Here is a 12,642-nt window from a genome sequence, read left to right as displayed (position 1 = left end):
TTAGATTCTTCAAAACAATCCCATTCTTTCTTGATATCGCTCACATCAACCTCGTCTATATCAACTTCGCATGCATAGTCATCGAGCTGATCCGAGTCACATATTAACCTTGTTATGTATGGGTGGGATGACATGCCCGAAATGCACCATGAAAGGTTAGTATTCAAAGACGATAAAATTAAAGGATGTATGATTTTTATCATGAAAACATTTTTTCAAATTCCAATTTTTTAGACAAAGAAAGGAGAACTAGTCCACGATCTTCCGGACATCCCGGTTCTCAAAAGCTATTTAAAATCCAAGATCATATGGCGGATCGGGCCTCAAGTTTCATGGTAGAGTCAATTGTCATCATCGGACCAATCCGTTGCTCCACATGTCCGTAATCAAATTTGAAATGTTTTTCATTAATAGATGCAACTAAGAACAATACAGATCGCACTTCCTCGGATCACGACATGTGACCCAAAGGGTGCTAAAACATCAAAAAGCTTTAAAGCAAATGCAGTAATCAAAATGCATTAAAAGATAAAGTTCAGAAAGAGCCTTTTACTCGGGGGTGGGGAAATCATCGTCCAGCCACTCAATTATCACGTTCACCCGATTATCCAGGGAACGGGTTGAATAAGTCTGCTCTCGCATCCTCGAAGATGTCCTCATCTTCCAGCCATTTGCCTCCTTTAGAGAATACCTCGAATAAAGGGTTTAGGAGCATTTTTCCTCTAGCTTTCCATACATCGGTACCTATGAAACGGCCACCTTGGCATCCACGGCGTCCACGGTCTCCATAACGATTGTTTCGACCTCGGCCTCGACCTATGTCATTTTCCGCTATTCCATTATAACCCGGACCAACCTTGTGGTCATTTGAGCCCAAATTCAAAGGGTTACGGATTCCCCGACCATATTTTCCTAATCCAGCACCCGGAATAAATCCATTCGAGAGTAGCACTTTTCCCGCCATAGTTGCGGGTCTCAAAAGCTCTGGTATAGCCACTTTTGCATCCGATGACACATGCATGACAAATACAATGTCGAAGGTATGATAACTCAGCTCTTCCTCTTTTGAAAGTTCGACGTATGGAACCATCCCTTTTAAAGCGGCCCGATGTCTGTCTCGCCATGGACGGTGATCAACCGACCCTTGACCACAAATTTTAACTTTTGATGCGAGAGAGGAAGGTACCGCTCCAGACACATGAATCCACGGTCTTCCCGGGAGCAAGGTGAAGGCGCTTGGAATATCCAATACTTGGAACGGTATAGAAAATGTTACCGGTCCAATGACAATGTCCAATTCGATCTCTCCTACAACATTCTTGGAGACTCCATCAAATGATCGGATGGTGGCCTTGGATGTCTTCACAAAATCTTCATTGATCCCCAAGCTTCTCAAAGTGCTTAGTGGACACGAGGTTGAAAGCGGAACCATTATCAATCAAGACGTGAGGCACCTCTTTTCCGTGACACCTCACGGCTATGTAAAGGGCTTTGTTGTGGACCCGCCCTTCTTTCGGGAAGTCTTCGTCCGAGAAGGATATCTGGTCCTTCGGAAGGATAGCACCCACAAAGTCTCCCAATTGCACTTCGTTAATTGTCTCTGGAACATGCACCTCATCCAGCACCTTCAAAAGGGCGTCTTTGTGCTTTTCAGAATTTTTGAAGAGATCTAGTAAGGAAATCCGTGCGGGCATCTTCCGCGGTTGGTCAACGGCCTCATATTCACCGGTCCTCACGACCGATTGCAACTTTTCAACCTCTTCCGCAGTTGGGACTCTCTTTTCGGGATCCGCTTCTCTCGGGGGATAACATCTTCCCGATCTCATTATGGCGTCAATCTCTCCCGTTCCATAATCCCAGTGAAGCGCCCTTGAATTATAATCCTCCACAAGCGGCAGCTTAATCTTCACCGGTATGATCTTTTCGGGTAGTGATTCGGATGTTGATGGTTTTCCCGAACTAGAAGTTTCCAATTCCCAACTATCAACTTTGTTCAAATCAATCACGAAACGAATCGGGGTATCTACCATCTCGATCATTTCGTCCTCGTGGACATCCTCGGGGTTATGTTACGGACCTGGCCTTACCGGCGTGGCATTTTCTTCACCGAAATCCCTCTGCCTTTCTCTTCTGATTCTCGGGATAATCCCTTCAATCCTCATGCCGATTTCCACCGGATGTTGGAACGATGAGTACGTGTATGCATACATGCGATCAAAGTATTCCGCCGGAAGTGACTTCGATACGAACTCCAACATTTCCTTCTCCGACGGCGGCGGTTGCACCATCACGGCGTGTTTCTTCCACCTCCTCGCGAAGAGTTCAAAACTCTCGTCTTCCCCTTTCCGGATATTCAACAGATTAGCCTTAGTGAAATAACCTCTTATTCCACCTTCAAAGTGTCGTATGAAGTGTTCTGATAAATCCTCCCGGCTCGGGACCCAATCCAGAGTCGATTGATTGGAACCATATCGGCGCGGGGCCCGTTAAACCTTGTCCAAAGTTCCGGATTAGTGTTTCATCATCTTCATGGTGGCCAATCATTTGGCGGAGATAATATGAGATATGCACCAGAGGACACCCAGCGCCATTATACTTCGTGCGGAAGACCACTCTCGGGTTCGCACCTTGAGGCGGGACGTTTCTTGCTTGAGTAAGTGGCGTAATCAGCTCCTTCAACTCATCCATTTTCCTCGACACGTCATCTCCTTGTTCTTGCGGTAGAGCGATCTTTCGATTTTGTGTCTCCATGGTCCGCCGTATCTCCAGAATCTGCATGCTTTCTTCTATCGCCATAGTATTCCTTTTGGTCGTCAATTGCGATAAATCTGCTACCATAGTTGTTAAATGACGCATGTGCGTCTCCAGATTAGAAAGTCGCATATCGACCTCTCGATTCTCCTGTTCATTCCGAGGAGCCGCTTGGTCCTTAACTTCATCGATCGTTCCCACAAATTCATCGCTTGTGGGGTCATCCATTCCACCCCACCCATCGGGGACTACATCTCCAGAGTCAACAAAGAAACTCGGGGGCGCCGAATATAGCACTTTAAAGTTGTACCCACCACTATCTTCCCCCAGGTTATCAACTATTTCGCCCCTCTCTAGGGCTTTCTGCAAAAATCTTCTATCGCCTCGGCGGGCCTTATCCAGACGGACTTCATATTCGTCTATCTCTTCAATTTCTTGACCATCTTTGATGCTCATCAAATATCCCGAGGGTATTTTTAAAACAGCTCCCCTCGTAGGTTTCATCGTGAACTCCTCGACAGCATGTTCACCGCCACGTAGGTCCCCTTGAAAGCGACATTTTCCATTCTTCCTATGACGCCCAAGCTAATTAATTTTTCCAAGCAAGCCTCTTTTTGCTCCCGGGAAATACTCTCTCCTTCCGGGTATTGCGAGGCCAATGTCAAGACATCCCGCATTTTACTCATGTCCACTATGAATTCCAGAACCTCATCCTCTTCACCTCCAAAAATCGCGTTCACCTCGCGATGCTTAGGTAGCGGGTTCTGCTGCACATTTGGTTCAGCTTTATCAAACTCTAGAACTTTTCCGTCGATCAATGCTTGCACCTTGAACTTCAAAGCGAGACAGTTGTCCGCGTTATGCCCCCTTTCTCCCATATGGTATACGCACGTCCGGGTCTCATCATACCCGGGAAATCTTGGCGGGTGAGCTCTAGGTGGCTCTTTTGCAACTAAGCGATTTTCCAACAGCATGGGTAACAATTTGGATAAGGGTCGGGGTAGTGGGGTGAAAACAACCTGGGTTCTTTTTTCCGAATTCCGGTGGTTTGGAAGCGATCCAGGAGGACGTTCCTTGGGTAGGAATTGAAGGCGAGAAATTTCGGGCTTTGGCGGGTTAGGGACAAAGGCTACTTCTCCGGTTGCTCCCTAATATCCCTTCTCAAAGGTTATTGGCGTTTGAAAGGCGCCTCGGGTATCTTCTTTTCTCTTAATGCCCACTCGTGGCGCTCCGCCACCTTGATCGGGTGTGCAAATGTTTGACACCCAGAGGTGTTCGGTTTGTCGAAAAATTCAAATGGAAGGGCCTTGAGAAAAAGGTCTATTAGTTCTTCTTCCGGGACAGGTGGCTTTACCCGCACGCCCAACGCTCTCCATCTCTAGGCGTAGGCGCGAACGGCTTCGCTCTTTCCTTTTACGGTCCTTAAAAGGTCTTCCCTAGTTAGGGCGGTCAAAGTGTTAAACTTATATTGCCGAAGGAACTCGTCTGCCGGTTTATCCCAATCGGCGAGCCTCTCCGGCTCTAATTCAATGAACCACGCCAGGGCTGCCCCAGATAGGCTCTCTTGGAAGGTGTTAACCAATAGTGGGATGTTGTCGGAGAATTGCGTCATTCGGCGTAAATAATACTTCAAGTGCGCCTTGGGACACCCCGTCCCATTATATCTCCTCACAAAGTCTGGTTCCTTGTAATCGGCGGGAACCTCTATCTTTTCGAACGGTGCAACCTTGTCGAATCTCGAGAGTTCATAACCCCGACTCGCCAAGCACTCTTCGATCTTAGCGAGCCTCTTAATTTCCTCTTCCATTTTGAGGACTTGCTTCTCCTTTTTCTCTAGGTCAATCACAATGGGAGGATCCTTAGGCGGTCTTTCCGGATTCGGAGTTGGATTAGCGGCGGGCGCCGGATTAGCGTTTGCTTCATCGGATGGCCCCGCAGAGCTTGAGAATTAGGGTCAACGGGGTATCTCCCCGGCTTGCAATCATCATTGCCTTCATCTCCGCCACCATTGTGGCGATCACATTCATTTGATTCTCCGGATTACCCACACGAGGTGCGAGCTCTTCTTGTTCCATCCTTAACTTGCGCGTTTTGCTACGAGTCCTCGTATTTATCGCTCACCTGTTTTCGGGATATCAAATCAGTATGGGAAATATTAAAAGATTGGAGACATTGATCCGTGGTAATTGACTTTTCTATATGTATGCATGAAATGCTCATAAAAGAAATAGTATGTATTTATTACAAACCAAATTGTTCAAAAGTATCTAAAAGATAACAAATATGTAAAATCTAAATGGGGGAATGGATCTATCCAAGTCGGGGACGCTTCCACTCTTCTTGTTCTTCTGATCCATCGGAATCCCACAAGTATGGGTCTTCTCCTTCTTCTGACATCCACTACTCCGGATCCTCGGGAATGTACGGTTCTACTCCCGGTACATATGGTACTATGTACTCCGGCTCATATGACTCCACCTCTTCAATCCGAGGAGATACGCACTCGGGTACATATGGCTCGACCATTGATTGGCGATACTCCTTAAACTTCTTGATATACTCCTTGGAGGCTCTGTGAACGTTCATCTCATCGTCCAAATAGTCCGGCCATTCAACTTGTTGCAGTGGGGAGTTCTTCAAAGCATGAAGAATAAGCTTGATCCGGGCCCGATACAACTCCTTTGTTTCCTTAGTGAGCTTTCCTCGTGTCATATCAAATGAGAAAATCCCGGGACAAACATCCGGTGGTATCTCTTGTAGAACTCCAAATTGCCTCACCACTCGAATGGGGTAATACGCCACAGCGCGGTACATCCCAATAAGGGAATAGGGTTATCTTCAATACCCGAAATGCGAGCTTCTACGATCTTGGGCCAAGTCAAACGCCATCTAATATGCTCGGGTTTCAAATTGTCCAATAGCTCAACCCACTTTTTGAATGAGTATTTGGGTACAAGGGATTGACACTTAAGGAAGGATCTAAGAGGGTGAACGTGCTCATTGATCTCATAACACCCCACCCGGAGTTGGAAAGTTTTTATATGAGAGGTGAACCACAAGTGGAGTAATCCGCTAGACGCTTGGAAAACGGCCTTTTTGAAGATTTGGAACGATTCGGGGAGAGAAAAGTCTCAGCTAAGATCATGTACGAATAATCCCAGCGACAACACGCTTGTCGGCTATATGGGTTATGGAGGGGTCAAAAGTAGTTCTAGAAGTCGGGAATAGAACGAATGCAAAGAAAGCCAAGATAAACACCTTTCCCGATTTATGACCGGTTTCGGTGGGTAGAGAGGAATAGTTATCGAAAAGGAACGAGAATGTAAATTTGTTGGAATTGGACTTGTAAACTTTTTCAATTTCAGAAGTTTTAAGGCGAAGGAAACTCGATAACGAACGAGTGGAGTCCATGTCCAAAGGGGGTTGAGCTATACGTTCTTCAAATTTGGCCCCGATAATAGCGGTATACTCCTCAAGCGTAGGGGTCAATTCCAATCCTCGAAAGTTGAATGTCATTGTTCGCGCGTCCCATGCCTTGGCTAGTGCTTGAATGAGCGCCGGTTGGTATTCCACTTTGATCAAATCTACAAGTCGTCCCAAACGTCCTTCCACATAGGCTTTGTTGACGATGTCGAGGCGATCCCACCATATAGCGAGTTCCTTGCGCGGTATTGGGATGACTTTGATGTCTCCATTCCCCATGATCTAAAAATGCAAAAAATGATGATCCTAAAGTCAATTACCACGAGTTTAATATGCATATGCATGTAATGTGATGCAAATGTGCTAACCAAATTCCATGTCATCTTTTGGTAACATGAGGGTCAACTACTCCCACTTGACCCAAATAAGCCAAATAGGGTAATTATGGACCAAATCTCACCCAAAGATAGCATGTAATTTGATTAGGATCGTTTAAGCGTAATCGGGGTAAACAGTCGTTCACAAATTGACAACTCATGAAATTTACAAGTCTAATACAATAAAGTCAAAAAAGATAGAACATGATAGTATCTAGAGATGTTCGGACAATAAATGTCGATGAAAGTACATAATAGACTCAAAATATAATGAAACCTAGAAAATGCCCCAAAGTCGTACTAATCTAGACAATGGGAATGGTATCCTCATCCGATGAAATCTCTACTATCTCGGGAAGCTTGATATCTTCTTCATCATCGGAGGATATGGTGATGATTTCCTTCTTCTTAATCGGGGAGTGTTTTGGGGCCGTCTTGGTTGCACGTGGTTTTCTTGCCAACTTCATGTACAACTCCCAGATTCTTTCTTTCTCGCGCTCAAGCTCCAAATATCGTCCACATCGGGTATAATCGCAACTCTCGCTACGGATGCGGTTTCGTCCGTTGAGCTCTCGTCCGTGAACAAATCCGAAAACTCGGAATGAAGCGGGTACTCGGTCCTCGCGTCGAATGGTCCTCCGCTCCCATGTGAATACATCGGGTACAACAACACGACTTTGGGGCGCCATCTATCCTAAAAAAGGAAAAATTGACTTTCAACCCCGATCACTTAAACGATCTTACAAATTGTAATGATATGTAATGAAAATGTATGATATGCAAAATTTAAATTTACAAGTTCAAAATAAAAAGGGTAGAAAGCCTTACCAACCGATGTTACTCTCTTTTTTTGGTTTTTGGTTTTAGGTATACCAACCATCCATTTCACATGCGCATGAGACAGGTGAGGTTTAACTCTAAAGAAATCAAAAAGGCTCGGGTATGGACCTAAAAAGGCTCCCGCTATACAAATCGAGGGGCCGCCCACAAGCGCAATCAAACAACAAGTGGGTAGGACCATCAATCTTACATAGCGAGCGGGATCAAATATGGTCAACCCAAGTGCAATCAAACACAAGAGCTTCGCATACCGATCCCTATCTATGGCGACCTAAGAGGTGATTTCGCGGCTCGGGTTTAGGCGCTTGTGTGTGCGGTGTCGTGAGCCTCGAAATATGCAAGACATGCACCACAATTTATATTCAAAACACCGCTTCAAAATTTGCATAAATAAACAAACAATCCAAAACTCCATATCTGCATCAAAAATGGTTAGCACAAACGCCACCCCTTATAACTCCCATCTGCATCAACATTTAACACTTTTTGTTAGTGGACGTACCTCATCTTCAAGAGCAACTGCAGAAATCAAGGTTAGAAAACAATCAACATTTTTATCGGCTTAAATCCTCTTGAAGTTATTCCCCAGTGGAGTCGCCGATCTGTCGCGACCCTCCGGAAATTTTTCCGGGCGGAATAGGGCTAACGAGCCGATCCCTTAATTTTTTTTTTTTTTTTAACCCCGGTTGTCGGCGGGGTATTTTTTTAAGGATCGCGGGTCTCTCCCAAGACCCATTACTCGAATCGCGATGTCGGGTAAAATTTATCAAATATCGAAATTGACCTTGTGTGGTCGGGTGGCATGTGCGAGGTGTACATGCAATTTGGAGCCGCCACCGATCGATTTATTGGAAGGTACGATCGGAAAACCTTACCGAGCGGTCGGGAGAAACCGTTCGGTTCCGCGAAAACCCGAGATTTTGGGTCCGGGGACTTGGTTACGCCAAATTTCATATTTGACGCCCTTTCGGTTACCGATGTTGATTGTTTTTCTAACCTACGAATTCATGCAGATGTAATATCGGGTAAGGTAGGCCCTAACAATTCTAAGTTTTCATGCGGATGGGAATTTTCTATCCTAATCAATCACAATCGAAAAAAATTAATGCGCAATCAAAATAATCGCAATCAATCAAATCAATCAATCAAGGTTCAATATGTCTAAAATGGCCCTATCGGCCCATACAAAAATCAAATTTGGGTGTCGGGGTGATTTGGGTAAAAATTTGGGGCGAATGGCCCAAAAGGGTAGAATGGTCATTTTTTGGGGTTCGGGACCCGAAAATCACAAAATCGGGGTCGGGCCAGTTGAATGTGGCCATTTCCCATTTTTTGTGATTTTATGGAATTTTTCTAATTTTTTCTATTTTTTGGAATTTTCATTTATTTTTCAAAAAAATATTGGAAATTTTCCGGATCGAAATTAATCGACCCTCGAAGTCTCAAAAATTTTCGATCCAGACTTTATGAGTCCCGAATCGATCTACAAATTTTTAGAAATTTTTATGAAAATCAGGGAATTTTTATGAATTTTCTAAGTATTTTTACAATTTTTTTGGATTTTGGAAATTTCTTTTTATTTTTTATTATTTTTTTATTAATAAACCGGACCGGGTCAACCCGGTCAACGACCGGTCAACCCGGTCCGACCGCCTCGGACTCACCTACGACATCAAAAACGGCGCCGTATATGTATTTTCTATTTATTTTCTATTTTCTAATCTATTTTCCTAATATTCGAAATTATACAAAAAAGATGGACGGCCGAGATTAATCTTTGAATCGATCTCGGCCGTCGACTCCTTCTCTAGACAAAACGGCGACGTTCTGGCCTATGTACTCAAAAACGGCGTCGCATCTGTTATTCCAAACGGACGGCCACGATGCAATCTAAGACTCGATCTGGGCCGTCGGCTCTCTCTTAAAGCAAAACGACGACGCTTCATTCGGTGCGTTGAACGGCTACGATTAACCCTAGCTTAGATCCGAGCCGTTCGTCCCTCATACGCCCTAAACGACGTCGCAGCACGCATTCTAAACGCCACCGTTTTTGATTTCCTATTTTATATCAAATATATCTAATATCTAAAATACAAAAATCAAGATCCGACGGCCCTAAATCAAACCTATCAAATTACCATGGCCGTCGGATCGGGGCGACTCGGCTCGTCCGCGCCAACGGCCGAGGCCGAGTCGCCGACACCTTGGCCCAATCACATAATGACACCTCATCTCTTTGACACATTTGACCGCGCTACATCATCGTCTTCAACCTCTCGCCGGCGAGCAAATGAACGGCCGAGAGGCTCCGGCGAGATCTAACGGTGAGATCTCGCCGGATCGACACGAAACTACTACCGCTCGACTCGCCTCGAGTTCTAGATTAACATATCCAAAAATCAAGCCATTTCACCCGCTAGATCTTGAGTAATGAGCTTCGCACAAAATGAAATTGCAGAACTCAATCGCACATCACAGAGCAAGATAACTCAATTCCTTCACACAATCGTACGAATAGGAGTTCTAGATGCTTACCTCGAGCTCGAGATCGAGCTCGCGTGACCTAGGATTTCCTAGGTAGGCTTCGGCAGTGTTCGGCCATGGAGGTTAGAATTGACGGACTCGATTGATGACGTTCGTGCAAAATCAAAGCCGAACAAAATGCGGGAAGGATCAGCAATACTCGAGGACAAAAACGCACACGGTAATTTCAAGGATCGTGCTCAAATCAACGTGATGCCATGTGAGTGCGGAGCTGAGTTTGGAGATTTGACTTACCGTTTTAGGAGCTCGCGGGTTGATTAAGGCGGCGCGATCGAATCCCCCGAGCCTAGACGAAGCTTCTGGACGTGGTTTCAAGTCTCGATTCACTCCCAGTTGGCCTCACCAAGAGCTCACGGTCGAGCTCGAGTTCTCGACCGAACGAGCGGGAGAACGAGCTCTCTCTCGTTTTCTCTCTCTCTCTCTAGCTCTCTCAACACCTTACGAACAGAATGAGCCCCCCTTTGCTTCGCGAATGTTCTCCTCCTTTTATACTCGTTTTTTCAAATAATGGCGCGTCGGGCAAAGCTTAACCGACTCACTTCGCACGTGCCCACACGTGCGAAGTGAGTTGGACGGAGACCGGAACGGAATAGGATTCCGTCCAGCTCCGTTTGACACTCCGGCAACACCAATTGCGCACGAATTGCACTTAACTTGCTGAATGTTGACCTTTTTGCGTCGCCGTAGGTTTGACTGCTCTGTCGGCGCTCCTCCGGCGACGATTGTCCTCGAAGTCGGGCCCAATCGACGCGAAATCACCCGAGGAACAAAACGCCCGGGTTAATTGCTTTGATTATCGCCGATTGCCTTGTCAATTTGTTCATCAAAATTCGCCCAAATACTGTTCATTCGTGCGAGACGTTCGAAGAAGATGAAGTATCATTCGGGACCGGTTCGACCGTCCGACCGGGCGGATCGAGACCGGTCCGAACCGGTTCGCACAATGAATTTAGCACAAATTTCAAAATTAAACAGAATTGGCTGGGAATTTTTGCAATTAAACTTCAAAATTGAACTTAGGGGCATGGATATTATCTAAAAATGTGATTTTGCCCAAAAGTTCACCTCAATTTCTATGAAAACCCCAAATTTTTCAATTTGCCCAAATTAGGGAAATGTTCAATTGAGCATCAATTCGATCAAATTGGACTATGAGACCTATGCCAATCGCTTTAGAATGTATCAAAACCCTAGGGATGGTCTAATTTTACCATGATAGTCCCTCAATTAAAAGTAATTTCAAAAATTGCAAAATTGAGGGACTTAATTGCAAAATTTTTAAGAATTTCTGTGCAATTCGCACAATTCGCGCAATTGAGGGTGCAATTGATCAAATTGAAGTTCAAAGGGACTGCAATTGAATGTCTAAACTCTAAATGTGCAAAAATTGCAAATAAAAAGACTCAATTGGTATTTTTTATGCAAATTCAACTCTAGGCATAGTGAAGAAACACCTAAAATTGAACTTAATTTTCAATTTTTCTTGAGGTCAATATGAAAATGGAATTAAAAGAAAAATATTGGACATTTTTGTGTATTTTTGTGACCTCGAAAGGTATTTTTTATGAATTTTCAAAGATTTTTCCTATTTTTCGAAAATATAAAAAATGCGAAAAATATGGAAAATTATTTTTTGTTCCAAATTGGTTCCTTATGCTTGGCCAAGGCTTCCAATGTTGATTTTTCAAAATTTTTTATTTTTTTGTGAATTTTTAATGAATTTTGGAAAATAAAACTAAAGAAAACCGACTAAAAATTCGGGTGTCAACAACCCACAAAGGACCAAACACAACTCTCTTTATTTTTTGCAAAGTTCATATTGGCAAATAGCCCGTGTGACCACCATACACTAAGCTCATCATCATATATCCGTTGGAAATACATGACAACTTGAAATGGACATTAACAAAGGTAAATTTTTGTATCTTGTACCCTAAATTGATCAGCCACATATATATTTCTCCGGATCTCATTTAAAATATGACACGTTATATTCATAATTATGATCACACTAAATAATCATAATTGACCGGTCTATGAATATAATCCACAATGTGACTTGAAACTCCAAATCAATCTTCCTCCTCCATTAGACCTCTCAATCTCAATTCGGGTCGCTTTTCTAGAAGTGCCCCTTTAGATCTAATTAATTTCATGACCATAGGCAATACTCTAAGATAGCGAACACTAAATAGAAATCTCGAGAATAATGAAAAGTCATAAGGGTACGAAAATGAGGAATTGTTATCCTCGAGAGTCTCACATGGCTTAGAAAAGTTGAGATCTAAACTTTTGCGTACTCTCATTGGTCGATTCATGCATACGTAATATGAAATACCTATTACGGTATTTTCTCCTTCTCCATGGAGCATATGTCTTTCTATTTTAATACCGTATAGGTGATAACTTAAACACACTTAATGTCTAACTCGAGTTCATATAACAACTCCGATCAAGAGTTTCTATCGAAATTCTTATCCGGCAATAAAGACAGATAAAGTGAAATATGTGGGCTATTTCACTTTCGGACATTATAAATATTAAGTCTTCATCTTAACATTCTATTGAGGCGGCTTAAGTATTTTAAGCTTGAGCTCTCAATTATCACCTAGATAATAAGCTTAAAATTGTCTCATATTTATTCATCACACAGTAAATAGAGGCGATTACTCGTGTGAGTAGGCTAATCTCTCATCTGTCCAACATA

The sequence above is a fragment of the Rhodamnia argentea genome, chromosome 4 (genome assembly GCF_020921035.1).
Source record: "Rhodamnia argentea isolate NSW1041297 chromosome 4, ASM2092103v1, whole genome shotgun sequence".
NCBI lineage: Eukaryota > Viridiplantae > Streptophyta > Magnoliopsida > Myrtales > Myrtaceae > Rhodamnia > Rhodamnia argentea.
Note: the sequence above shows the minus strand (reverse complement) of the source record.